Here is a 27,986-nt window from a genome sequence, read left to right as displayed (position 1 = left end):
GGGGGGGGGGGGGAGAAAGTGATAAAAAGAGGTTCAGGGAAAAAAAGAAAACAAATAAAGAAAAAATATAAAAAAGAAAAAAATATATACATATATTAGATAAACTAGTTTAAAAACGTTAAAAAAGAAAAGGGTAAAAGTTAAAAAAAAATTAGCAGAAGAAGAAAAAAAATTGAAAAAAAATTAAATTAACTGCAAGACTAAAGAATCACGGGGAGAAAGCCATGAGTTCCATGCTTTGCTTTCTCCTCCTCTGGAATTCCACTGCTCTACGTGTTATTGAACCTGCACTCCTTGGTAGGTGAACTTGGTCCTGGCTGGATTTCTTGTTGATCTTCTGGGGGAGGGGCCTGTTGTAGTGATTCTCAAGTGTCTTGGCCCCAGGTGGAATTGCACCGCCCTTAGCACAGGTCCGGCTGAGTAATCCACTAGCGTTTGCTTTCAGGAGCTTTTGTCCCCTGAGCGCTTTCCTCAGAGTTCTGGAGGACAGGAATGAAAATGGCGGCCTCCCACTCTCTGGCCCGGAGGACTCGAGGTCTCGGGGGCCCCACTCCTCAGTGCACCCTCAGAAAATAGCGCCCAATTACTCCCGTCTCCATGGCCTCCGGCCGCGCTCCGAGCTCACCAAGCCTGCGACCAGTTCAAGGTAACCCCGAGCTGGGAGCTTGGCTCTGTCTCTGTAGCCAGCTTCCCCATTCTGATACCTGTAAGCTCTGCGACACTCAGACAGCGCCGATCCTTCTGTGACCCTGCAGGACCTGGGGCCCGTGTGGCCTTCACCCTGGTTTAGCCTCTGGAGCAATGTCCCTCAGTGGAACAGACTTTTAAAAGTCCTGATTTTGTGCTCCGTTGCTCCACCGCTTGCTGGGAGCCAGCCTCTCCCGCGGGGGTCTATCTTCCCGTCACCTTGGATTCACTTCTCCACCAGTCCTACCTTTCAGAAAGTGGTTAATTTTCTGTTTCTAGAATTGCTGTTCTTCTTCTCTTCAATCTCACATTGGATTTGTAGGTGTTTGCAATCTTTAAATAAGCTATCTAGCTGATCTCCTGCTAGCTGATGTAGTCTAAGCTGCTACTTCTCCGCCATCTTGACTCCTCCCCGCTTAGGACCCACTTTCTGCTTTCTAAGAGAGCTCTCTTCTCGGAAAGATGTGCCCCTCAGTTTTGCATGGATGGTGCATAGATGGCGGGCATCTGAGAAATCAATGAGCTCAGTCCAGATTGCTCAAAACCCCTGAACCTGGTGGTGTTACAAGAGTGGAGCCTAGTGCATGGTGGTACATCCCCGAAGAACCTGAAAGCGAAAGATCAAAGACTGTTCCTGAGCACTGAACCATGGTTTCAGCAGGAGAAGGGAGCAGAGCAGAACCCTTAGGACACCTGTGTCCTTACTGGGCACAGCAGGGTTGAGCCAGTCTGCAGGATCCCCACGTGGCCACCCCATCCACCAATTTGGCCAGTTTTCACTGAGGGAAATTAAGGCCCAGAGAGGATGAATACAGGGCAGGATTGGGGTGCAGGGCTGTCTGGCTCTGAAGTCCACTTGTCCTCTGAGGCCAGGCAGAGGGGCCCGGGCTATGACAATCTTTATAGAAAGGGCTGCCCTGCTCGTGCTGTGTGTTGAGAAGATTCCTGTGAGAGCAGAGGCTGAAGCTAATAAAGCTGAAGGTAGACTCACCAGGACGTGGCGCTGCTGGCACAGGGCAGGAAAGCAGAGGCAGGGTTCCAGGTGACACACACCTGAGAAATGGGAGTGATTTGACAGGTGTGGGGAGTCTCACAGTGATTTGAGGTCAATTCGGGGCAGGCCAAAAGCTTGCTGAGCTTTTGACATTTAAAACTCCCTCTTCAGATTCCATTAGCCAGCCCTCCCTCTCGAATTTCTAAGTATAAACAGTGTGTTCACATAAATCCCTGGGAGGTGTGTTGTTGCAGCTCTATATAGAGAAAACCTTCCTTAGATGGAGATGCGGTGTGATGCTTTGGCTTTCAAAGAGAACCACACCCAGGGCACCAACCTCCTGGTAAGGCTGAGAGCCCATCCACACAGGAGACACTGGGGGAGTTTCCACGACTTGGCCAAACAGCAGCTAAAGACCGTGGTCATCATACTAACCTGTGGCTTTCATGTTTCATTTTTAAATAACTGATTTATGGAAACTAAGTAAATGTCCTCCTTTTGTCTTCACGGCCAAGAAGTTCAGAGTTAAGGAGACAGTGAATTCAGTCTTTGGTGCATTCTTAGGGCCAGGAAATAATTATTTCTCAGTCCTTTGATTGGATGTTTGTAATTGCCCTGTTGCCTGTGCACTTAACTTTGTAAGTTGTGTTCAAGCTTTTCTGAAAGCAGGCAAGGGATGCATTTCTAGAAAGATTAAATGCATTATCCCAGGCAGCTGCCTCTGTGCATCGAAGGGTACTAAACAGGAAATAAGACACACTAGAATGCCTACTGTCTGGAGGCCCCACCTCACAAAGTAAAGGCAAGGTCCTTGTGTGCTTCTTATGGTGCCCCCCCCTCCAAAAAAGTTATGCTGAAGTGCTGACCCCTGGTGCCTGTGAATGTGACCTGACATGGAAACAGGATCTTTGCAAATGGAATTAGGATGTGAACTGAGATGAGGGTACACTGGAGTAGGGTGGGCTCCTAATCCAATATGACTGGTGTCCTTATAAGAAAAAGAGATTCACAGACACATGAGAGGAGCTCCATGGGAGGACAAAGACCCACAGATGGAAGGTGGCCATGAGATGGTGGAGCCAGAGACTGGACTGCTGTGTCCACGAGTCCAGGGGAGTGGAGGACTGCTGATGACCAACAAAAGCAAAGAGAGAGAGCATGGCCCTACCAGCACCTTGAATTCAGGCCTCTAGTCTCCAAAACTGGAGAACATATTTCTATGTTTTAAACAACCCAGTTTGTGTCCTTTGTTATAGTAATGCTAAGAAATTAATATAGTTCTTCATCTGGGAACGGACACCTCCATGACCTCACTGGCCTCCTCACTGCCACTCCCACCCCTGCAAGGGTCTCGGGTCTGCCACCTGCTTCGGCTGCTCTTCTTCCTGACAGCCCCAGGATTTACTCCTTCTTACCTTTCAAGTCTCAGCTCTGATACCACTTTTTAACACCTCCCTGACCACTCTCTCTATTTACAAAAGCCACTCTTGGCTCTCCATATTCTTCTCCAGTATTATGAGCTGAACTGAGTCTCCTCCCCGTGGCCAAAAAAATCATGTTGGAGTCCTAACCCCCATTTATCTCAGAGAGTGACCTTATTTGGAGATAGGATTTTTACAGAAGTGACCAAATTAAAAAGAGCTCATTGAGGGTGGCCCTAATCTAATATGACTGGTGTCCTTATTAAGGGGAAAATTGGACAGAAACGGACACAGAGAGGGGAGACAATATGAAGACATGGGGAGAAGCCAGCCCCTGACAAGCCAAGGGAAGAGGGCTGGAATGGTTCTCCCTCACAGCCCTTAGAAAGAATCATCCCTGTGGATCCCTTGATCCCAGACGTCTGGCCTCTAGAACTGTGAAACAAATGTTTCTATTGGTTTCAGCCAACTAGTCTGCAGTGTTTGGTTAAGGCAGTCCTAGAAAACATATGCTGCCTGACTTGTTACATACTTATTTATTTTTTTCCTTCCACCCTATCAGGATCTAAGCCCATATGGGAAGGGACTTCTTATATTTTACTCACCACCCAGTGTCTGGTGTGAAGCTGTTGTGCAATAAATATTTGTGGAATAAATTAATGGATTTGTAAATTGCTAACTCTGGGACTGACCCAACACATACAAGATGTACAGTCCCGAGGTTTTTTTTCCCTCCTGATGCCAACTACCTAATGTCTTTTCTAAAACCACTTCTTTGATCATCCAACACCAACTGGGTGTCCAACAATTCAACTCAATTTTACAGCATCTACCTGGCATTAGCATCAGATCCCACAAGCTAAAGGTCTCAGTTATGTTCCCCTGTTCAGACACAAAGCTTCCCTGCCTTCTCCAGGTGTGTCACCCTCCCAACGCTTCTATGTTCTTCTACGTGCTCAGCAATGTGGATGGCCCCTAAACCCCGTTGTTTAGGGGATTTCATGAAGATTCCATTATGTAGGCATGACTGATTAAATCACTGACCATTGGTGATTGATTCAACCTCCAGTCCCTCTTTCCTCCCTAGAGGTCAGGGATTGAGGTTGAAAGATCCAGGCTCTGTGTCTTCCTGCCCCCTTGCATCTCTCCTTTTTGGCTGTTCCTGAGTTAACTCCTCTATAACAAACTGGTACTAATAAGTAAAGTGCCTTCCTGCCTTCTGTCATTCCAAATGATGATCAAACCTGAAGGGTAGAGGTCTTGGGAACCTCTGATTTATACATCTGTCAGAATATGTGGGGGCCTGGGATTTGTGACTGATATCTGAACTGTGGATGGTTGGTGAATTAGTCAGAGGGCTCAGTGCTCATTTCATGCCCAGCAACCTCCTGTAACTGTTTCTCCATCAGTTGTGATTGGGCTCTGCCAGTTGGAAAATAAGGAGCATTTTCCTCCAAGAGCATCTTAACTGCTCAGAATGATGCTAGAAATACAACAAAGCATGTTGTAGGTCTGAGATATCTGCTCCTACCAAATTGCTCTCACAGGTGCTAAATCACAGAGCTCTGGAATATACTAAGCATCATCCTGGGGGACCCCAGAAACATAGGGATTTGCCTGGGTCCTTTGTCTCTTTACAGATTGAGAGGGAAACTGTATTAATAAGGGTTCTCAAGAGAATCAGAACCAATATAGATAGATAAACTTATTATAGAAATTGGCTCACATGATTATGGAGGCCAAGCCCCACAATCTGCTATCTGCAAGCTGGAGAATTCAGGGAAGCCAATGGCATAATTCAATCTGAGTCCAAAGACAAGTGGATGGGGTAACTCCAAGTCCAAAGGCTGAGAACCAGGAGCACCAACGTCAAAGGCCAGGAGGAGATGGATGTCCCAACTCAAGGAGAGAACAGATTCAACCATTCTCTGTCTTTTTGTTCTGATCAGGACCTCTGTGAATTAGATGATGCCCACCTGCACTGGTGAGAGCAGTCTTCTTTACTCAGTCTGCTGATTCAAATGCTAATTTTTTCTGGAGATACACCTAGAAATTGTTTCTCTGCCATCTGGACATTCCTTAGCCCAGTCAGGTTGACACATAAAATCAACCACCAAAAGAACACAGAACTAAACCTACTGTCCTGAGGGCCCTGCAGCCCTGGCTCTGGTTCCTCCAGCATCAGGGATTTGAAGTGCTATTAATTTTAGCCTCAGAGACCCCAGGGATGGAAGCACATCTCCTCCTGCCTCAGCATCACTTCCCTTTTGAGTGAGCGGGGGACCCCACTCAGAACTGGTGGGTATCCCCTTGTTCTCTTGGTTACAGGTAACAGACATCCAGGGACAGCTTTGAAAAGAAGAGATTGTACACAGTACATAATAGTAAGTTGTTCTGACAATTATTATCATTGATGTCTTTGTTTTTGTGCTAGCAAAATGGGTCTTACAAGGTTGTGCAGGTAACTGCAAATTAGGTTTTCTCATTAAAAATCCACAAGGCACCTGTATCCTTAGAATCAGGAAGGAGGCAGGGTCTGCTGCCAAATCCTCATCCCCATTTCCCTTCTTCCCTTCTACCTTTCTAAGTCACAGAGGCTCTAACTCCTGTGTGAACGATGTCTTCTGACACCTACTGATTAAAATGAGCATCTGTCACTGACTCGGGCTAACTGGTCTAAAGTTTGAAGAAGGTCTCAAAGTAGCAATCAAGCAAACAGAAAACTGAAGAAACAGATCCATTGGCTTCAGGACCAGAACCTGTCACCACCAGTGTTCTCATACACAACTCCTTCCTCCTGGGCAGGAGCATCACAGACACAGGTACTGGAGCCCCAGGAATGAGGACCTTGTGAGGGGACCTGGCAGGCCACAGGTGCTTTTGAGAGTGGAACTGTTAGGAGCTTAAGAATGCCAAGGCTTATGGAAGGGGGATAGGTGAGGTTCAAGATCACCAAGGATGAGCATAAGGTCTGGGAACTAAAATCAGGGAGACTCTGGGGCAAGAAGGTCTGAGGGAAATCCATAGACAACGAGAAACATGTGGCTTAAGTTTTTGGAGATTTAAGTTCTCCTTAATTGGATAATTATAAAAGTTGAAATGTACAGTGCAGGTCATATGTTGATTTCATATAACATAGGTCGTATGTTCATCTCAATGAAGAATTTTGTCAATAATACTAAAAAAAACTGTTGCTTTTATTTGTCAAGATGCCTTGCATTTGCTATATTTCAGGGGGCAATTTCTAAGAACAAGAAAAATGTAATTACTTCCAGGAGGTCAAAGCCTACCTTCTCTGAAACAGGAGAAGGATACCACCTATGCTAGGCTGACAGATTTATTGTTTTGTAATGTATATGGAGAAGAGAAGAAGAACAGCAATTCTGGAAACAGAAAATCAGCCACTTTCTGAAAGGTAGGACCGGCGGAGAAGTGAATCCAAAGCGACGGGAAGATAGACCCCGGGGGGAGGGGCCGGCTCCCGGCAAGCGGTGGAGCAACCGCGCACAAAATCAGGACTTTTAAAAGTCTGTTCCGCTGAGGGACATCGCTCCAGAGGCTAAACCGGGGCGAAGCCCACGCGGGGTCAGCGTGGCCTCAGGTCCCGCAGGGTCACAGAAGGATCGGGGGTGTCTGAGTGTCGCAGAGCTTGCGGGTATTGGAACGGGAAAGCCGGCTACAGAGACAGAGCCGACAGTAAGCTCGCAGCTCCGTGTTACCTTGAACCGGTCGCAGGCTCGGTGAGCTCGGAGCGCGGCCGGAGGTCAGGCAGACGGGAGTAACTGGGCGCTGTTCTCTGAGGGCGCACTGAGGAGTGGGGCCCTGGGCTCTCGGCTCCTCCGGGCCGGAGACCAGGAGGCCGCCATTTGTATTCCCGTCCTCTGGAACTCTACGGAAAGCGCTCAGGGAACAAAAGCTCCTGAAAGCAAACCCGAGCGGATTACTCACCCCAGCCCCGGGTAAGGGCGGTGTAATTCCGCCTGGGGCAAAGACACTTGAGAATCACTACAACAGGCCCCTCCCCCAGAAGATCAACAAGAAATCCAGCCGAGACCAAGTTCACCTACCAAGGAGTGCGGTTTCAATACCAAGGAGAGCAGCAGAATTCCAGAGGAGGAGAAAGCCAAGCACGGAACTCATGGCTTTTTTCCTGTGATTTTTTTTAGTCTTGCAGTTAATTTAATTTTTTCTTTTTCATTTTTTTTTTTTCTCGCCTTCGGGTAAAATTTTTTTTTTTTTTTCTTTTTAACTGTTTTTTTTTTCTTTTTTAACGATTTTTTACTAGTTTATCTAATATATATATATATTTTTTTTACATTTTTCTTAGGTGTTTTCTTTTTTTAAAATTCTTTTCTTTTCTTTTCTTTTCTTTTTTTTTTTTTTCTTTTTTCTCTCTTCCTTTTTGAACCTCTTTTTATCCCCTTTCTCCCCACTCACGATTTTGGATCTCTTCTAATTTGGTTAAAGCATATTTTCCTGGGGTTGTTGCCACCCTTTTAGTATTTTACTTGCCCCTTCATTTACTCTTATCTGGACAAAATGACAAGACGTAAAAATTCAACACAAAAAAAAGAACAAGAGGCAGTACCGAAGGCTAGGGACCTAATCAATACAGACATCGGTAATATGTCAGATCTAGAGTTCAGAATGACAATTCTCAAGGTTCTAGCCGGGCTCGAAAAAGGCATGGAAGATATTAGAGAAACCCTCTCGAGAGATATAAAAGCCCTCTCTGGAGAAATAAAAGAACTAAAATCTAACCAAGTTGAAATCAAAAAAGCTATTAATGAGGTGCAATCAAAAATGGAGGCTCTCACTGCTAGGATAAAGTATATGGAAACCAATATAAGAGATAAAACAAAATTCTTTTAAAAAAGATACTCAAACATAAATGGGGCAGAAAGGGAAGAAAAAAGGAACAAAGAACAGATGGGACAAGTAGCAAGATACATAGCAAGATGATAGATTTAAACCCATTCATCAGTAATTATATTAAATATAAATGATCTAAACACACCAATTAAAAGTAAAGATTATCGGATTGATAAAATAAGCAGAACCCAATAAAAAGTGCATTTTAAAATATAGAGACACAAATAAGCAAAACATTAAAAAAATTGGAAAAAGGATGCCAAGCAAATACTAATCATGAAATAGCTGAAATGATTATATTAAATTAGACATAGTAGATGTCAAGATCAGGAATTACCTGAGATACAGAAAGAGATTTTATAAAGATAAAAGGACCAATTACATAAGAAGCCATAATGATATTAAATATGATCAATGATCAATTATAAAGTTTAAAAATATGTGAAGTAAAAATATGAGAACTTAAGAAATAGACAAAGCAGTAATTATAGTTATATATAGCTATATATTTCAAAATAAGGGCACATGAAGAAATAGGAAAAAAAGAAAATATATATATATATGCTAAATTTACAGTTTAAGTTCTCACACATTGTCAATCATACCTCAATTTAAAAGAAAAAAAAAGTCCTCACAAAGACATCACTAGGTCCAGATGGGTTCACTAATAATTATATTAAATAGAAATAAAATGCCAGTCTTTTTTTAGAAATATAGGAGGAAATAATTCCCTACTCATTTTATGACAAAGATAAGATGAGAAAAGAAAACCACAGTACAATATCCCTCATAGGTTAGATCAAAAAATCTGTAAAAAAAAATACCACCAACTAGAATCCAGGAAAATATAAAAAGTAATTAAATACAACATGACCAACGCAGTTCATTCCAAGAACACAAGTTGCTTTCCTCCTCATATTGGTAACAAAGCAAAGATGTTCACCCTCACTGTTTCTTTTTTTTCTTTTTTCTTTTTTTTATTTTTATTTTCAGAAGTAGAATTTAGTGATTCATCAGTTACACCTAACACCCAGTTCTCATTACATCACTTATTGCCCATTACCCAGTTACCGCATCACCCCACCCACCTCCCCTCCAGCAACCATCAGTTTGTTTCCTAGAGTTCAGAGCCTCTTACGATTTACCCTCCTCTCTGTTTTCATCTTATTTTATTTTTACTTCCCTTCCCCTGTGTTCCTCTGTTTTATTTCTTAAATTCAATATATGAGTGAAATCATATAGTATTTTTCTTTCTCTGACTGACTTGTTTTGCTTAGCATAATGCCCTTTAGTTCCATCGACATCATTGCAAATGTCAAGATTTCATTCTTTTTGATGGCTGAGAAATATATATAATATATATATATAACATATATATTATATATAAGATTTTATATATAAAATGGATAAATAGACAATAAATGGGTGAATGGAGAAAGAAGATTTTATATGTATATAAAATCTTAATATATATAAAATCTTAAATATCTCATATATAATATATATTATATGATATAAAATGTATTTTATATTATATAACATAAAATATTATTTTATATTATATAATATTAAATATTATTTTATTTTATATTATATGTATTCTGTGATATGTAAGTTTATATATATATATATAAAATCTTCTTTCTCCATTCATCTGTCAGCTGACATCTGGGCCCTTTCCATATTTTGGCTACTGTGGACATTGCTGTTATAAAGCTAGGATGACCTTTCAAAGATGTCCAGAAGTAACACTGTAGCTGGGCTTTTCTATCCTCATATCAACCATTCACTGGGCCTAGGCTGCCACAAGGCTGAGGGTATATGGTTTAGTCAGGCAACTCCTTTCAGCTGAATGCAATGCCTGTGGAAGGTTTCAGCTGAGATCTATTATCAACCAAACTCCTGACAAGTGGGATGAGTGTTCAGTCACAAAGGGGGGATCCAGGTAGCGTCACAGCATCACTACAGGAAGCATTTTCTAAAGCTAAACATGTGTAAACCCTAGGAACTAGCATTTCCTCTCCTCATGCACCAAAAGACATGCACCAGAATGTTCATGGCACCATTATTCATAACTGTCCAAAAATGGAAATTACCTAGATTTTTTTTTTGCTTTAATTTTTTTTAATTTTTTATTTTTTATAAACATATATTTTTATCCCCAGGGGTAAAGGTCTGTGAATCACCAGGTTTACACACTTCACAGCACTCACCAAAGCACATACCCTCCCCAATGTCCATAAGCCCACCCCCTTCTCCCAAACCCCCTCCCCCCAGCAACCCTCAGTTTGTTTTGTGAGATTAAGAGTCACTTATGGTTTGTCTCCCTCCCAATCCCATCTTGTTTCATTGATTCTTCTCCTACCCACTTAAGCCCCCATGTTGCATCACCACTTCCTCATATCAGGGAGATCATATGATAGTTGTCTTTCTCTGCTTGACTTATTTCACTAAGCATGATACGCTCTAGTTCCATCCATGTTGTCGCAAATGGCAAGATTTCATTTCTTTTGATGGCTGCATAGTATTCCATTGTGTATATATACCACATCTTCTTGATCCATTCATCTATTGATGGACATCTAGGTTCTTTCCATAGTTTGGCTATTGTGGACATTGCTGCTATAAACATTCGGGTGCATGTCCCCTTTGGATCACTACATTTATATCTTTAGGGAAATTACCTAGATATTTTAACAGTCAAATGGATTCATGAATGTAATATATGCATACAATAAAATACTAAATAGTAATGGAAACTTTAAAAACCACTGTTACACTCAATATTATAAATGAATCTCACAAAAATACCATTAACTGAAAGAAACCAGGAATCAAAATATGTACACTGTAAGATTTCATTTATTTAAAGTTCAAAACAGGGCATTACTCAGAAATCTACTTAGTAGTTACCTCTGGGCCATGACAGATTTTGGAAAGGTCCTGAATTGGGAACTAGTTATATTCTAATTCATTATCTGGGTGATTATTTGTGAAAAAAAAAAATCACTGGGCTCTATATTTATGATCTGTGCATTTTGTGTACCTATTAAATAATTCAACTTTGAATTTTTACTAGAAACCTGTAAGTCATAGGCTGGGAGAAGATGCTTGCAAACATGATGGAAGAAGGGTATTCATATCTGGTGAATAAATAAGGAACGCTTCAGAATCAATAAAAAAAAAATCCAATGGGACTATAAAAGGCAAAATATATGAACAGCCCATTCACAAGAGAGCAAAATACAGAGCCAAAAACCATATAAAAAGACAGCCAATATAAATACTAATTAGGGAAATGCAAATTCAAATACTGTGAAATACTTCATAACTATCAACTTTGAAAATATTTCAAAGCCTAACAATTTCAGTATCATTGCAGATGCTACACCATTGGGTAACTTGGTGAAGAGTATATTGGTACAATGACCAAACTGAAAGGTAATTTGGCACAATCTCTCAGGAAAGAAAATACTTACTCTTCAATCTACTTCTAGGAAAGTAACAGAAAAACTCTTGCAGAAGTTCCATAGGGAAAATGGCACAAGAAAGTTATTACATTACTGGTTTAAAGTAGAAAAAACATATCCAGTATGACATCAGTATACTTTGAAAACATGCAAAAATATGGATTCACACATGGGATGTTAGCACATTTTTAAAATGCCATTAAAAGCAAACATCATATTTGAGATGGTGGTTACCTCTGGGTCTCCTCTGGGAGGAGACAGGGATCCTAGAAGGATATACTGGGAGCTGTGCCAGCATTCATGTTGTTTGCTTCTTAAAGAAACAGGATAAAAATGTGCCAAAATATTAACACTCAGTAGAGATGGCCAACAAATGTACTGATTTTTTATGAATTTTTCTGTATATTTGAAATATCTCATATTTTAAGAAAACCATTCACCAACATGCCTCCTAGTCTGATGACTCTCTCTCAAGCAGAACTTCTCAATCCCACCGTTCCCACAGCACATACATACCTACTGCACCCCCTGCAATGTCTCATGCTTTACATGACCTGGGTCACTGCAAATTGGGAGAAAAGGATGAACAGATAATGATCCTTCAAGCTTCTGCCAGCAGAAGATAATGTACATTGTCTTCTCATCTCTTTTTGAAATGGGCTATCCCCCACTGACCACTAGGTGGGACAGCAGCTTGCCAGTCACAGAATAAATATGCTGCCTATAGAATTCTTGAAACAGCCTCTGTTTCTGCCGAGAAGACCACAGTCAGGATGCTGTTAATGGAACAGCTTAGTGATGTGCTTCCTGAATTTGGAAGCAGCACCTCTTTGAATTTTTGCTGGTGGTATTTATTGTGGAATACAGTAAGTAATGTTTCTAATTTATACAAATTTAAGCCTATATTCAATTAACAGGACTTTTCTTTGGTCCAGAATTGATTTTTTTTTTTTTTTTTTTTTTGCTAACTATGTTTGGGAAAAAGAAGAGAAAAAATGGAAAACGACATTTACTTGGGGTCCATTATGAGTCAGGAAGCAAATTACAGCTTTATCTCATGTAACCTTCACACTCATCCTTCAAAAGGGAACATCATTTCATAGTAACAAAGGAAGAAGCAAAGGCTCTGAGAGGTTAGGTGCCTCACCAACATCCCACAAGTGAACAGCAGACTCAAGGTTTGAACCCACTCCTCTCTGCCAACAAAGCTCCCTTTCTTTCTACCATGCTCCCTCTCCAGAAAGCCCTTGGAGTGAAACTCTAAGTGGGGTTGGAGAGGAAAATGGAAAGAATATATTTAGTATAATTTAAACACTTTTAGGCATAGCTATAAAGAGAATAGGTAATAAGAGAACATGAAAAGTCAAACACCTCCTGGTTCTCCTTGAACCAAGATCACAAAATAGAAGAAAAATTTTTGCAACTTATTCTTTCCACAAAATGAGTTTTTAAAGAAGTGAAATGTCTAGAGAGCTATTCTTAGATACCAAAAGTGAAAATAGAGCCCTGATATAATCTTTCAACACAGGGTTTGGTGAACTGGGAACAGATTCTCACAGCAGTGAGAGATTCTCCCAAACGCTGTGTGTGTGTGTGTGTGTGTGTGTGTGTGTGTGTGTGTGTGTGAGAGAGAGAGAGAGAGAGAGATTGAGAGAGAGAGAAGACAGAGAAAATTAGTTTGCTAGCATTGTCATAACAAAGTACCCCAGACAGGGTGATTTAAACAAAAGAAATTTATTTTTCACAGATCTGAAGGCCAAGAGTATGAGATCAAGGGGGCATCAGAGTTAGTTTCTTCCGGGACTTCTCTCCTTGACTTGTAGATGGCTATCTTCACCATGTGTCTTCACATAGTCTTTCCTCTGTGTGTGTCTGTGTCCTAATCTTCTCTTCTGTAAAGATACAGTCAAAATGGATTAGGGCACACCAATATGACCTCATTTTAACTTAATTACTTCTTTAGAGAGTCTATCTGCAAATACAGTCACAGTCTGAGGTACTGGGGGTTAGGACTTCAGCACCATTTGGGGAAACACAATTCAGCTCATAACAGAGAAAACACAAAATGTGAAGTAACCAGATTAAGAGATTTATGCAGGGGGAGGTCCATTCAAACAGTCCTAGATGGTGAAATGGCCTTCCCTAGCTACCAAACTGGGAGACAAACATCCTCTCTAGAATTATCCCAAATGACTGACATCAGAAGTAAACCATCACTAAACTCTCTTTTATTGTTCTTATAATAATCGTTTAAAGATAATTATGACTAGGATTCTGGAGAAATTATAGGGTATATTTTAATCCCCCCAAATTCCCACATAAAAAGAAGCCAAGCAACTAGTGTATCAAAATCAAAGACCTGGAATTCCTACAACAAAATAAGTCTTAAGGTTTCCCAGTGAATCTCACAAAATGAGCATGTAGGATAAATCATCTACATCCAAATGACCTGTGTGGTTGAGGATCTGAGCAGGAGGAAAGGAGGGATTCCAACAGTTCAGAGAACAGGAATACCACACTGATGACCCATATTCATTGAAAACACAGAGGTCCAATCTGAGACTAGCAGGATCCAATTCATGGGTGAGACAAGAGGATCATGATACACTAATCTGGCCATGGCGGAGCAGTCAGTCTATACACCCTCAAAAATAGCAGAGTAAAGCTTCCTTTCAAGACAAACTCCACAATGAGCAGAACAGGAACAAATGGTGTAAAGAAAAGAGAACCACAGGAAAAAAAAAAAAAAGTGGGAGAATTGATCAGAAAGTCAGATCTCAGAAAACACAAGGGAGTAACTTTTTCATCACTTTGCAAAAGCAGCAGAAGGGGGAGTGGTAGAGCCATGAAGCTAGAAAACCTATCATGACGTATCCTTCATAAACATAAATACCTAAACACTCGTTTCATTTGAAAGAAGGAAAGAAAGAATAAGGAAGGGAGGGAGGGAGGAAGGTAGAATAAGAGAAGAGAAAAGAAAAGAAGAGAAGAGGAAGAAGAGAAAAGAAGGAAAGGAAGGGAGAAAGAAGAAAAGAAAGAGTAATGGAAAAGGATCATGGACAATTTTTATATGAACTTATTATAAGAGAAAAGAGAATAAGAACATAATACTGGGGGTGCCTGGGTGGCTCAGTGGGTTAAGCCTCTGCTTTCAGCTCGGGTCATGGTCTCAGGGTCCTGGGATCAAGCCCCACATCAGGCTCTCTGCTCAGTGGGAAGCCTGCTTCCCCCTCTCTTTCTGCCTGCCTCTCTGCCTACTTGTGATCTCTGTCAGATGAATAAATAAAATCTTAAAAAAAAAAGAAGAAGAACATAATACTGTCCCTACAGACAACACAAATATAACAAAAGATACACTATAAAATGCAGATACAAATGTAACTTCATATTTGAAATGAGATGAAAGGAATTAAGAAAATAATACATGTTATTTAATCATAACTTGGGTGTGCCTTGGTGGCTCAGTAAGTTAAGCATTTGACTCTTGGGTTGGGCTCAAGACATGATCTCAGGGTCATGAGACCTAGCCCAAGGTCAGGCTCCACCACACAGGGCAGAGGGTCTGCTTAAGATTCTCTCTCCCCTTCCCTCTGCCCATTCCCTCACTTGTGCTCTCGCTCTCTCTCATTCTCTCAAATAAATAAATAAATAAAAATTTTTTTTAAATGTAACTTAGGGGCTCCTGGGTGGCGCAGTCATTAAGCGTCTGCTTCGGCTCAAGTCATGATCCCAGGGTGCTGGGTTGGAGTCCTGCATCAGGCTCTTTGCTTGGTGGGAAGCTTGCTTCTCCCTCTCCAACTCCCCCTGCTTCTATTCCCTCTCTCACTGTGTCTCTGTCAAATAAATTTTTTAAAAAATCTTTTAAAAAAATAAAAATGTAACTTAAATCACCATTAGAAACATTCAGAAATATAAGGTTTGAGAAGACAGATGACAGAACTCAGAACAAAACTGGATGTACAAGGGAAATTTTTCAGAAATAGAAACTAAATTAGAAGGCACATCAGAACCAATAAACAAAACAAATAATGGCTTAAAAGAAACAATATGTAAAAGAGGGAATTTTAGAAAATCAAAAGAAATGAAGAGATTCCAATTCCAGCTAGGATGTCAAAGATCATAAAAGACTAGCACTGAACAATGAGAAAGCACTGGATAAGCTTTTACACTGTATTTTTCTTTAAAATCATTGAAGAGCTATAGATTCAAAGTTTAAGCATGGGAGCATGGGTGGGCAGAAAAGCAATCTGCTATAAGCAGAAAAAAATTGTTGGGGATAAAGGGAAACTAACTGAGAAATTAATGGCTGATGAGTAGACTTGAATCTGGAGGAAACCAAACACAAAATTGGACATCACTGATTGCCAACTCTCTCCCACAGAAATTCCCTCAGTGAATGGTGGCCAGGAACTCAGGAGATGACAAAGAGGAAAGTAGAGAGGAATTTTACGGTGTCATGGTGCTTAGATCTCACAACCCTGCTAGAGGAAGGGTGATCCCATTCTCAAGACGTTTGAAACCAGAGGTAAACCTAATTAACTAGAGTGGCAACCCAAGTCCTAACTTGGCCCAACTGATGATTTGATTGTAGAGGTCAGATCCTGATCCAAGATATCTGACTCACAAAAAGGCAAGCACTTTCTGGAAAAATTATTACTTCTCTCAGTCTCCACTACTCTGTCGTATATAAACTGTAGCACTTAATATAAAAAAACAAACAACAAGAAACATGTGAGACATGTGAATAAGCCAGAAAATGTGCCCCACAATTAAAAGGAAAACAAATAGCCAATAAAAACAGGCCCACAGATGACCCAGAACTGGCATGAGTAAATAAAGACTCTATTAATGAATAAGTGTGAGCATTTTCAGTGGAAATATTGGCAAAATGGAAAAAACACAAAGAATTTAAGCAGAGAAGTGAAAACCCCGAAAAAGAACCAAATGGAAATTGTAGAATTTAAAAAAAAAAAAAAAGGTACCAAAGTAAAGAATTCAATGAGTGGGCTTAATAGCAGACTGAAAAAAATCCAGTGAGCTTATATCTAGTAGAAATGTCAGTAGAAATATGTCAGCAGAAATTCTCTAAATTGAAACATAGAGAGAAAAAAGGAATGAAAAAAGTGAGAGAAATATGAGACAATGTGGAACAATCCAATGTATATGTAATTGGAGTCCCAGAGGAAAGGGGTGGGAGAAAGGAAGGGGCAGGGGGAGAGAGAGAGAAAGAATGAGTCAGAATAACTATTTGGAAAGATACTAGCTAAAATTTGTTTTTAAAACTGATGAAGGACATCAACACATGGACCCAAGAATTAGACCACCTTCGCTGTCCACTTCTACTTGTCCTACTTCCCTTCATGACTGATAGAATAGGAGTACCTCAGCAATTTGGGGGATCTCACTAAAGGGGGGTTGGGATTACCATGAGTTTCTGTTTAATAAAATAAATGTATATGAGTCACAATCACTTCCATGTAAAGTTAAGTTGTTGTTAGCTAGTCTATTGCATGAACAATTTCCAAGAACACTCCTCCTGCCCACTGTAACAACTCACCTAGTTTGATGACAAAATATCACAATATCACAATATATTTGCCTTGTACATCTCATTTCTTTAGCTTCCTAGGAGGAAAATCTGCCTGAACAAGACCTAAAGTTGTGAACTAGTATGATATTTTGCAAGAGTTATATGTTTTCTTTTCAGGTGCGTTGATGGAATATGTTAACCACACATATAAACTGGCTTTTCTTTGAAGAGTCTAATTATAGAGAAATGCCATTATAAATCTGTTCAAGCCTTGCAACTTGGATATGACAATATCATAAGTATTCTAATATATGTTCTGTTCAAGCCTTGCAACTTGGTTATGACAATATTATAAGTACTCTGGTATATGTTTTTAAACATTCAAGAGAGAAATCCAAACACAACAGGAATGCAAAAAAATTTTCAAAAAATTAATGAAGCTTGAATATGCCATTTAACTGCAATTTGAAGAGATGTTTTGGAATGTTTCAATAAAAAAAGTGAAAAATATAGATCTCTTATAAGAGACATGTATGAAAAATGCTGCTTTGACACTTTAAAATTTGTTAAATCATTGAGAAAAAATGCATCTAAAAATTAATAGAATATTTTTAAGCTATATGGATGAAAATTAACAACAGAAATTATTTTCATTTTGAATAGAGAATTTTAATAACAAAAATGTTTAGATTATATTAAAACAGCATATCATTAAGGCAAGAAAATTTATAATAGAAATAATAGATTTTTAATAATTTGATATCCAATTAATAATAAGTGAATCAGAGGAACACATTGCAAGAAAATTTCAATTTCTTGCTTATGTGACACTGAATACTCACACTAATAAAGATAGTATAAAAGTCCTAAGAGACTATCCTTATCAGTGTCAGTATTCAGTGTCACATAAGTAGTCCATATCATAACATAAGTACATAAGTAGTCCACATCACAACAAGGACATTGATGACCATCTGGTTAGTGACAGATGTCAAATCAAATAATATTTAGAAAGAGTCACTCACAAGAAAACTTAAAATGCCTTGAAATCGTAAAGCTCATGTGTAAAAGAAACTCAATAAATATTGTTCCATTTTAACAACAATCCTAAAACTTTACCTGACATTACCAATAATGAGTTGTAAAGCTAAAAGTCAATCTTTTCTCAACTGTCAATGATTAATGCATGTTGGTCACAGATGGGGGACATGTACCCCAATGTTTATAGCATCAATGTCCACAATAGCGAAGATTGCATTGCCAATCTATTCTCTCTGTTTAAATATATTTTATACTGTATCTTAACACCTTGTCTTATGAGGAGGAAAACAAAGAAAATGCAGCCCAAAAAAATATATAAAGAGAAAAAGAGGGGGTTCAGGCAGTTAATTAATAAAATATTAGGATAAAAATCTTTTGCACAGCAAAGGAAATAGTCAACAAAACAAAAAGTCAACCTACAGAATCGAAGAAGATATTTGCAAATGACATAACAGATAAACGGCTGGTATCCAAGATCTATAAAGAACTTAGCAAACTCAACACCCAAAAAACAAATAATCCAATCAAGAAATGGGCAGAAGACATGAACAGACATTTCTGCAAAGAAGACATACAAATGGCCAACAGACACATGAAAAAATATTCAATATCACTCGACATCAGGGAAATACAAATCAAAACCACAATGAGATACCACCTCACACCAGTCAGAATGGCTAAAATAAACAAGTCAGGAAACAACAAATGTTGGTGAGGATGCAGAGAAAGGGGAACCCTCCTACACTGCTGGTAGGAATGCAAGCTGGTGCAGCCACTCTGGAAAACAGCATGGAGTTTCCTCAAAAAGTTGTAAACAAAGCTACCCTAAGACCCAGCAATTGCACTACTAGGTATTTATTACAAAGGATACAAACATAGTGATCTGAAGGGGGACATGTACCCCAATGTTTATAGCATCAATGTCCACAATAGCAACACTATGGAAAGAGCCCAGCTGTCCACTGACAGATGGAGAAAGAAGATGTACACATGTACACACACACACTGGAATATTACTCAGCCATCAAAAAGAATGAAATTTGACATTTGCAATGATATGAATGGAACTAGAGGGCATTATGCTAAGCAAAATCAGTCAGTCAGAGAAAGAAAAGTACCGTATGATTTTACTCATATATGGAATTTAAGAAACAAAACAGATGGACACAGGGGAGGGGAAGGAAAAATAAAATGATGAAAACAGAAGGGAGGCAAACCATAAGAGACTCTAAACTCTAGGAAACAAACTGAGGGTTGCTGGAGGGGAGGGGGTAGAGGGCTGGCATAACTGGGGGATGGGCATGAGGGAGGGCACGTGATGGAATGAGCACTGGGTGTTCTATGCAACTGATGAATCACTGAGTTCTGCCCCCGAAACTAATAATACACTATATGTTAACTAAGTTGAAGTTAAATTAAAATTTTAAAGAAAAAGATAAACTAAGGCATATTACCAAATAAAATATTAGGTTATTTTCTGGACTTTTTAATGTGTATGTTATCTAGTTTATAACTGAGGGTGATTTTTTCTTTCCTACACAAATATTTACGTCATACCTAACTCTACATTCATAACTTAACATTATATGTTTTTGAAGTAGATCCCCCCCAAATAATACAAGCTTCAGGCTGGCCCAGGCTCCATGTGCATTGGCCATGCTCCCAGTGATAGTGGTAGGGGATGTGAGGACACACCCTCCCAGTTGTTTTAAATACATCACCAATGTCTCTTGTCTTTGTTTGCTGATTTTCTCTTTTTAAATTTTATTTATTTATTTGACAGAGAGCAAGCACAAGCAGGAGGAAGCGGCAGAGGGAGAAGGAGAAGCAGGATCCCCACTGAGCAGGGAGCCCAAGATGGGGCTCAATCCCAGGACCCTGAGATCATGACCTGAGCCAAAGGCAGATGCTTAACCAACTGAGCCACCCTGGCTCCCCTGGTTTTCTTTTATGATTTGTCTTTTTCCCTAAAGGGAGAGATTCAAAAAGGGAGAATTTTCCGTTGTCTCAAATTTGTCAGTCTGGTTTCCCTGTTTAATGATTAAAGCCAGAGGACAGGACTTTGGGCAAAACCACATCCAATGATCAGATAGGTTTTCAAATACAAATGTGGGACCGTGGGATTAGAACTACCAGGAGTGGTTTAAAACAGCAGAGAAAATATGAGTCATTCTGTATGGCGGTCGGAGGGCACAAAGGGGGCGCACCCTCTTGAAGAAGCACATTGTGGTCACCTATCCCGAGGTTACTCTTGGGACCATTTCTCTCTAATAGTGTCCATGATGGATGGTTTTCAAAACCATCTGTTTTTACAGCTGGGCCCACACATCAGAAGGCCTCCTGAAGAGATAAAGAGATGTGGGTATAAACCAACCGGACAATTGATCTAGAGAAACCCTGTGTTGGCAGTGTGACCAACACATCACTATTCCGCTGGGGAAGAACTAGTAACAACCGTCCATGGAGCGCTCACTCTGTGCCAGATGCCGTGCTAGGCATTTGGCCAATGCCTTATCAGTTTAGCCTTCACCCAAACCTCAGAGGTAGGTCTCACACACATGAGGGAACAGGACCTGACAGAGGCAGGCTGGAAGTTCCAGAGCTGAGACTGGGCCACCCCCTGCCTGTGTTCCATCTGCCACCCACAGCATCCTTTCCCCCAGCTCAAGTGTTGGGCGCCTGCTAGGGCTTCTACTATACAAAGCCATGTTCTTCCAGGCTGAGTAACAGAACAGACTTCCTCAGAGAAGATGTAAGCAGCTGCAGGACCAAAAGACCAAAAGGATTTGTGTCGTAAGTGGAAAGGTAATTCTCTGGACTGAGAAAACAAGAAGTCTAGGCTTCCAGAATGTGCTGCTTGCCAGCTTGGGCCTGATTTTCACTCCCTCAATTTCCCTTTCCCCATGAGCCAAACAAGAATCACCTCAGCCTACATTTATATACAGACCTAAGAATGGGCGAAGCACCACTCCAAACCCTCACAACCCTATCATCATCCAATTTCACAGACAGGAAAAGTGAGGCATCAAGAAGTGAAGGAATTTGCCCACAGCCAGGATTTCAGCCCAGGCAAGCAGGACCCCAATTCTTCACTCCCAGCTACTGTGCATGTGCCTTACATATCTGTGAGACCACTGAGGAGGCCGGTCTACATCCGTGCTTCTCAGAGCCTGGTCCCTGGGCCAGCAGCACCTGGGAAACCTGGTAGAAATACAAATTCTCTGGCCCCACCAGAAACTGTGGGACCTGCAACTCGGGGGGTCTGGGACGGGACCCAGCAATCTGCCTTTAACAGGACCTCGGGGTAATTCTGATGCCTGTTCAAGTCTGAGGACCATGGCTCTAAATGATCTCTAAGGTTCTTCCAAAGCTGAGCTAAGGAAGGAAGGGGGCAAAGGGCAGAGAAGTAGGAGATAAAACAGGACAACAAAGGGAGAAATAGACACGTGGGAAAACACTTTATGGACTCACAGACATCTGCCAGCATGGCATGGGGGCCCCATGGACCAAGAAAAGCAGCCCAGGGGGTCCCATGGACAAGCAGGAGTCTGAGAGGCTGGCTAGAGGCAGAGCTGAGCAGATAGGAGAGCCAGTGGGCACAGATTAGGCCTCTGACGATACCTGCCTGATCTTACCATCCCCAGCCTCTCTCGTGCTGTCTTCACTGCTCTTGACACTTTCCACCACAGGATGAAGGTCCTCAGTCATGTTAGTGGAAGTGACAGCATCCCTGAGTGGGAAGCATCCTGGGGACCGTTTCACCCAGCAGGACCACTTTTAATGCAGAAGGTAATGGTCGTTCTACCACCAACCAGAAGGGCCCTGTGGAAAGAAAGAACAAAAACTCCATGTTCCCTAAGTAAGCCAGGCTGACCAGAGAAGGGGTGACAGCTCCCCATGAGAGATTCCAACCCCTGAGGCTTCCTGAGTGGGTGGCAGGAGCCACAAGTACAAACAGCTGATGATCCATGAAGGGACTTTGACAATGGGAGACAGACAGGAGGACCCATAGGATAGATCCTCACCGCCTTCCTCCTAAGGACAGTTCTGAGTCCACACAGATGGACAGTCCACTTCCTGATGAGTAACAAACCACCTTGTCTGCCTGCCTTCCTGCCCTGCTCAGTCCCTTTATCCCTCCTCTGGCTCCTTTGGGATTTTCACTCACACACACCCCCCAAAATGCTGGTTCATTATATCTGTTCTTCAATTTAAAAAATGTTTATTGGGTGCCTGGGTGGCAAAGTCAGTAAAGCATCTGACTCTTGACTGCAGTTCAGGTGTGATCTCAGGGTTTTGAGATCAAGCCTCGAGTCACGCTCTGCACTAGGTGTGGAATCTGCTTGAGATTCCCTGTCTCCCTCTCCCTACCCCCAGCCTCTAAAAAATAAAAAATATTAAAAAAAAATTTTTAAGTATATCAAGAAAACTGAGTAAGGAGTCTAGATAGAAAGTATAGTGAAATCTCTAATCAGTCGTGAAAAGCATGATGATCATATAATCAGAAGGAAGTGGTGATGCAACATGGGGGCTTAAGTGGGTACGAGAAGAATAAATGAAAGAAGATGGGATTGGGAGGGAGACAAACCATAAGTGACTCTTAATCTCACAAAACAAACTGAGGGTTGCTGGGGGGAGGGGGTTTGGGAGAAGGGGGTGGGATTATGGACATTGGGGAGGGTATGTGCTTTGGTGAGTGCTGTGAAGTGTGTAAACCTGGTGATTCACAGACCTGTACCCCTGGGGATAAAAATATATGTTTATAAAAAATAAAAAATTATTAAAAAAAAAAAAGAAAAAGAAAACAGTCCCTTGCTCTGTTCACCTGCAAGTGGAAAATAAAGTGCCTGTGTGTGATACAGGCTTGGGAAAAAAAGACCAGGGTTGTGGGGAGGCAGGAGTCAGCCCAGACACAGAGAGGCAAGGGCCAGGAGGGATCCACTAGCAGTGGGTGGGTTGGATTAGGATGGAATCTAGCTAGTGGTAAGCCAAGAGTTGTGCAAATCTGAGTGTAAGCTATATAAAAGTGAATTTCAAGCAAATGCTGACTAAGGTTCTGCTGCATGTGACAGACAATCCCAGTTGTCAAGAGCAACTTTTTCACAACTCTGGAAATTAACCAGACTTGCAACAATTCGAGGAGATTTCTTCAAGAAAAAATGACTGAATCTCAGTAAGAAATGTGAGCTTTCTTCCTCCTCCCACCAGGGCAGTGAGGGCATGGAGCTCCCCTCAAAGCCCCATTCCCAGACTCTGTCCTGTCTGGAAGTTCCCTAGAAATCCCAGTGGCACACGTGACAAAAAACAGAACCTACATACTTAGTTCAGGGAAGTCAGTAAACAAACACAGCCCAGCTACTTCCCACAGAGCCTAGGAGATAAGATTTCCAGAGCCACCACAGCATAGTATTTGGTATGTCTGGTTTTCATCAAAAAAATTATTAGACGTGTAAAGACACAGGAAATACGGCTCACAGGAAAACAAAAAATCAGAAACGGCCCCTGAGGAAGCCCAGATGTTGAACTTAGGAAGTAAAGATGCTATCCCAGCTGTTATAAATAGATTCAAAGAGCTAAAGGAGGGGCACCTGGTGGCCCAGTTGGCTGAATGTCTGACTCCTGATGTCGGCTCACGTCATGTTCTCAGGGTCATGGGATCAAGCCCCACATCGGGCTCCACACTCAGCATGGAGTCTGTTCGAGATTCTCTTTCTCCCTCTGCCCTTCTGCGCTCTCTCTTTCTCTCTCTCTCTCTCAAAATAAAATAATAAAATTTTAAAAAATAAAAAAAGAGCTAAAGGAAGCCACATCTGGAAATGATAGGAAGGTATGAGAACCATGTCACACTCAATAGATGATACCGATCAAGAAATGGGGACTAATATATACATCTGGACAGTACAGCCACTGCCATTAAAAATGGGTCAGTGGGGCTCAGGTCTGAAGACAAGTCAGTTGAGACCACCCAGGCTGAGGAAGAGAAAGTTCTCTGTCAACTCAGGCATTATGACAGAAGACCACAGGCTGGGTGGCTCCAACAACAGATAATGATTTTCCATTGTTCTTAAGCCTGAAAGTCCCAGATCAGGGTGTCCACATGGTCAGGTTCTTGGTGAAAGCTCTCTTCCTAGTTACAGACAGCTATTTCCTTGCTGTGTCCCCACAGGGCAGAAAGAACTCTGGTTGCTTTATCCCCTTATAAGAACACCAATCCCATCATGGGGCTCTACTCCCTTGGCCTCATCTAAACCCAGTTACCTCCCAATGGCCCCATCTCTAAATACCATCACACTGATGATTAGGGCTTCAATATCTGCACTAGAGGGTTGCGGGAGACACAAACATTCAGTTCACAGAAGAAAGGAGACTTTTTAAAAAATGAATAGAGCCTCAGAGACCTGTGGAACTCCCTCAAGTAGACCAACAGACGCATAATGGAAGTCCCTGAAGGTGTTTTATGCCACAGGACATTTGCACCTACTGCTTCCCTGCCTGAGTCGTTCTCTCTTATATAGTGTCAGCGCGGCTCCCTCACTTCCCTCTTCCAGCTCTCTGCTCAGATTTCACCTCAGCACTGAGGCATTTCTTAAGCTCCTCATATGAAACAGGAATTCCCTATCCCCCCTCACCGCCACAGGTAGTTCTTATTTTTTAAGAATTATTTATTTATTGGAGAGAGAGTGGGAGAGAGAGCTAACACAATTGGGGGTGGGCAAAGGGAGAAGGACAAGCAGACACCCCCTTGAGCATGGAGCCCAATGCAAGGCTCAATCCCAGGACCCCAAGATCACGACCTAAGCCAAAGGCAGACACTTAACCAACTGAGCTCCCCAGGCACCCCAACCCACAGTTACTTCAAATCCTCCTACACTGCCTTGTTTTTCTCCGTAGCCATCACTTTCGCGATATTCTGTGTATCTACTTGGTGATTGGGTTGTGGTCTTCGCCCCCAACTGAAGGCTGAGAGTTTCTGTTTGGTTCAGTGTCGCACTGGCAGCTCCTGGCACAGTCCTGTAGCCCAATAGATGTGCAACAAATGTCTTCTGAAAGAACGAACTCTGTCAGCCATAAAAATATCTGTTTTGGTCCAGCAAACTCACTCTTGGGAATGTAAGCAAGTAATTCAAGAGAAATTTTACACAAAGGCAAATGGTCATTGCCATCAAATTGTGTTTGTCAGACCTCATTTTACCAGCCACACATGGAAAGCTAATTATAAAAAACAGCATATGGAGCCAGGTTTTTAGGGAATGTTTCTTGGAAGAGAGTTTTGAGCAGAATCTTGAAGCAGCAGATTTGGCAAAGCAGAAGAAAGACCCAGGGGAGCAAGGTGGCTGACAAAGGAATGGAATCCAGAAGATACTGGTCAGTCATCTGCGTCAGGGGTCCCAGAGGAAGCGGAGTTCCAGAACCAGAGAGAAACTGGTGGGTGAGAGAGCCCACCTGAAGTTCAGTGTTAACATGACTGAGCACGTCTCTCAATAAATATTGGAGAATCCCAAAACATTATAAATGTAGTTTGCACCTGACCACAACTGTTTTAAAATGCTTGCAAATGTGTAGTCTATCTGAGATTTGCTCTTCCTTATCAGGAAGGTCAGGATCCTGGCAGATCCTTTCAAATACACGCCCACCTGGGCTTCTGACACAGAACCTGCGTGGATACGAAAGGACAGGGCTTCCCCACCTGCCTAACGCTTCCGCACCTAGTAAGGGTCCCATATCAGATCATTTGGGGTCTGTCAGCATGTCGCAGCTCTGTCAGAAAAGATCTGAGAGCAATCTCAACAGAAAGGACAAAAACTCGTTCCTCTGGGTGAGGAAAGCCCTTGGACAGCAAAACTCCAACAAAAATATTTGAACACATTAATAACAACAAAATTCTCAGGGCATGGGCCAAGTTGATCAAAGTACATTTAAGGGCCTCTTAGTGGGTGAGCAAACTATTTAGGCACATGTAAATCTGAGCAGTCCCGTGAATAGACAGCATCCATATGTTCCCTCGGTGCATCTTTATGGGGCTCTGTGTCGAAACAGGTCGCAGACTGGGTGGCCTCCTGGAGCCCACAGAGCAGTTTCTGTGCTCAGCAGGTCTAGAGACATAAAGGTTGTACAGGTCCCAAATCCCTTACCTGAAATTCTTGAGTGCTCTGTAATTCAGAATGTTGCAGATTTCTAAAAGACACTGGCACAGACCTTATATTTACCGCAGTCTAGTGAAGTCCTAGCAGCACCCTATCACCAAGCACATTAGCATTTCTATAGCAAAACATAAATATGCACACTAATTGAGATAAATGAAGCTATATGTAGCCTCCGTGCAGGTCAAAGATTTGCCACAAAACGAGCTTGCTGCACTGTTATAGAACACTTCCTTTAAAACAGTTTGGGATGTTTGGGATGCCTGGATGGCTCAGTGGGTTAAGCCTCTGCCTTTGGCTCAGGTCATGATCCCAGGGTCCTGGGATCGAGCCCCGCATCGGGCTCTCTGCTCCACGGAGAGCCTGCTTCCTCCTCTCTCTCTGCCTGCCTCTCTGCCTGCTTGTGATCTCTCTTTGTCAAATAAATAAATAAAATCTTTAAAAAAAAAAAACCACAGAGCTTGTAAAAAAAAATAATAGTAATAAAAACCACAGCTTTCTGGATTTGAGGATTGTGAGGGGTGGTGGATTATGGAAACGAGCTGTTTCCAGAAAGGCTTGAGACTACGGGAAACAGCTCAGGTGATGCGGCAGAATGGGGGTCACGGGACGGTGGATGTTCAGGCTCTTGGCCTCAGACTCCACACAACATTCACACACAACACACATGTGGTCAACCGAGCCAAAGAAACATCTGCGGTCACGATCACCAGGAGAACCTTGGGTTTGTTGGGAATCGAACTGGAGAGAACAGGGGGTTGTGGCCGCAGGTCTGGGGAGGGGAAGGTCAGGATTGGCTCAGGCGGGAGGCAGGTGGAGAGCAGCGGCGGACCTCAATCTAGGAGAGGACCTGGAGCAAGACCGGAAGCCAGTTTTCATGCAGTTTTGCTTTAAAGTTTGCAATGTCAGACCTTTCGCAGCCACACAGAACTACCCACCCACTCTCCGTATCTCACTCATCTGTGAGTGCGCTAGATTTAACCGCAGGAAGCATTAACCTGCTCAGACCGGCCTTGGGGTGAGTGTGAGCCAAGGTCAGTGTCATCCAGCCAACATCTGGGACACACCCACTCACCACCTGCACCCCACGTCAGTGACTGCAGTCTACACCCCAGTCTGACACCACCACAGGAGCCCCTGGCTGCAGGAGTGGTTTGCAAATACACTCGGGAATGGGAGGGTGTGGTCTCGTCTCCTAGTGTAAGGATGTCGAAATGAGTTTATCAGCAACTGCAAACAGGGAAGCTAGGCAGGTGGTTTAAGTGAGGCTGATCACAGCAGGCACTGGGTAGCGGCTTCTGGGTACTTTACAAAGATTAACTCACTCAGATTACTCACAAAGATTAGTCCTCACAACAGTCCCGCCATGTGGAAGTAATACTTCCGTTTTACAGATGACAAAACTGAGAGGTAGGGAGGTTGGACGACTTGGAGAGGCGGGCGCTGGGATTCACATTCTGGTGCTCATGCTATTAACAAATACGCTAAACGAGGTTCAAACACCTCCATTCATGCACTTTCCCAAAGCTTCAGCTGGACTTGCTGCCTGCACACGACGGATGACAGAGATCAAAGATTATGAAAGACTAGTGGATTTTCAAAAACATTCAATGAAGAACACAGTGCTATTACTGTCTTCTGCCTCTTCTTAGCAAACCCAAAACTATGACATCCAAGCGATTTGGGAGGGTCTCCATTTGCCAGTCTTCAGAGTCTAACCACACGGGGGGGTCCCTGAGTCACTCTTCAGCACAAGCCTGGCCTCCGTTGTCACTCCCTGGACCTTCCTTCCAACCCCACGGCCTTTGCAGATTCTGCTCACCATAGCAA

General features: G+C 42.1%; 1 long non-coding RNA gene across 1 annotated transcript in view; it reads right to left on the bottom strand.

The window, feature by feature from the left end:
- Nucleotides 1-13,162: 13,162 nt before the first annotated feature.
- Nucleotides 13,163-27,986, bottom strand: part of LOC132012397 (uncharacterized) — a 30,842-nt gene continuing 16,018 nt past the window's right edge. Inside the window, exons 3-4 of the long non-coding RNA XR_009402606.1 lie at nt 21,651-21,837; nt 13,163-13,336 (exon numbers count right to left, since the gene is read on the bottom strand). This is a non-coding gene — a long non-coding RNA (uncharacterized LOC132012397). The remainder of the gene's footprint in view (nt 13,337-21,650; nt 21,838-27,986) is intronic.

This window comes from Mustela nigripes, chromosome 2 (assembly GCF_022355385.1).
Source record: "Mustela nigripes isolate SB6536 chromosome 2, MUSNIG.SB6536, whole genome shotgun sequence".
NCBI lineage: Eukaryota > Metazoa > Chordata > Mammalia > Carnivora > Mustelidae > Mustela > Mustela nigripes.
Note: the sequence above shows the minus strand (reverse complement) of the source record. Positions and strands in the feature narration are given on the sequence as shown.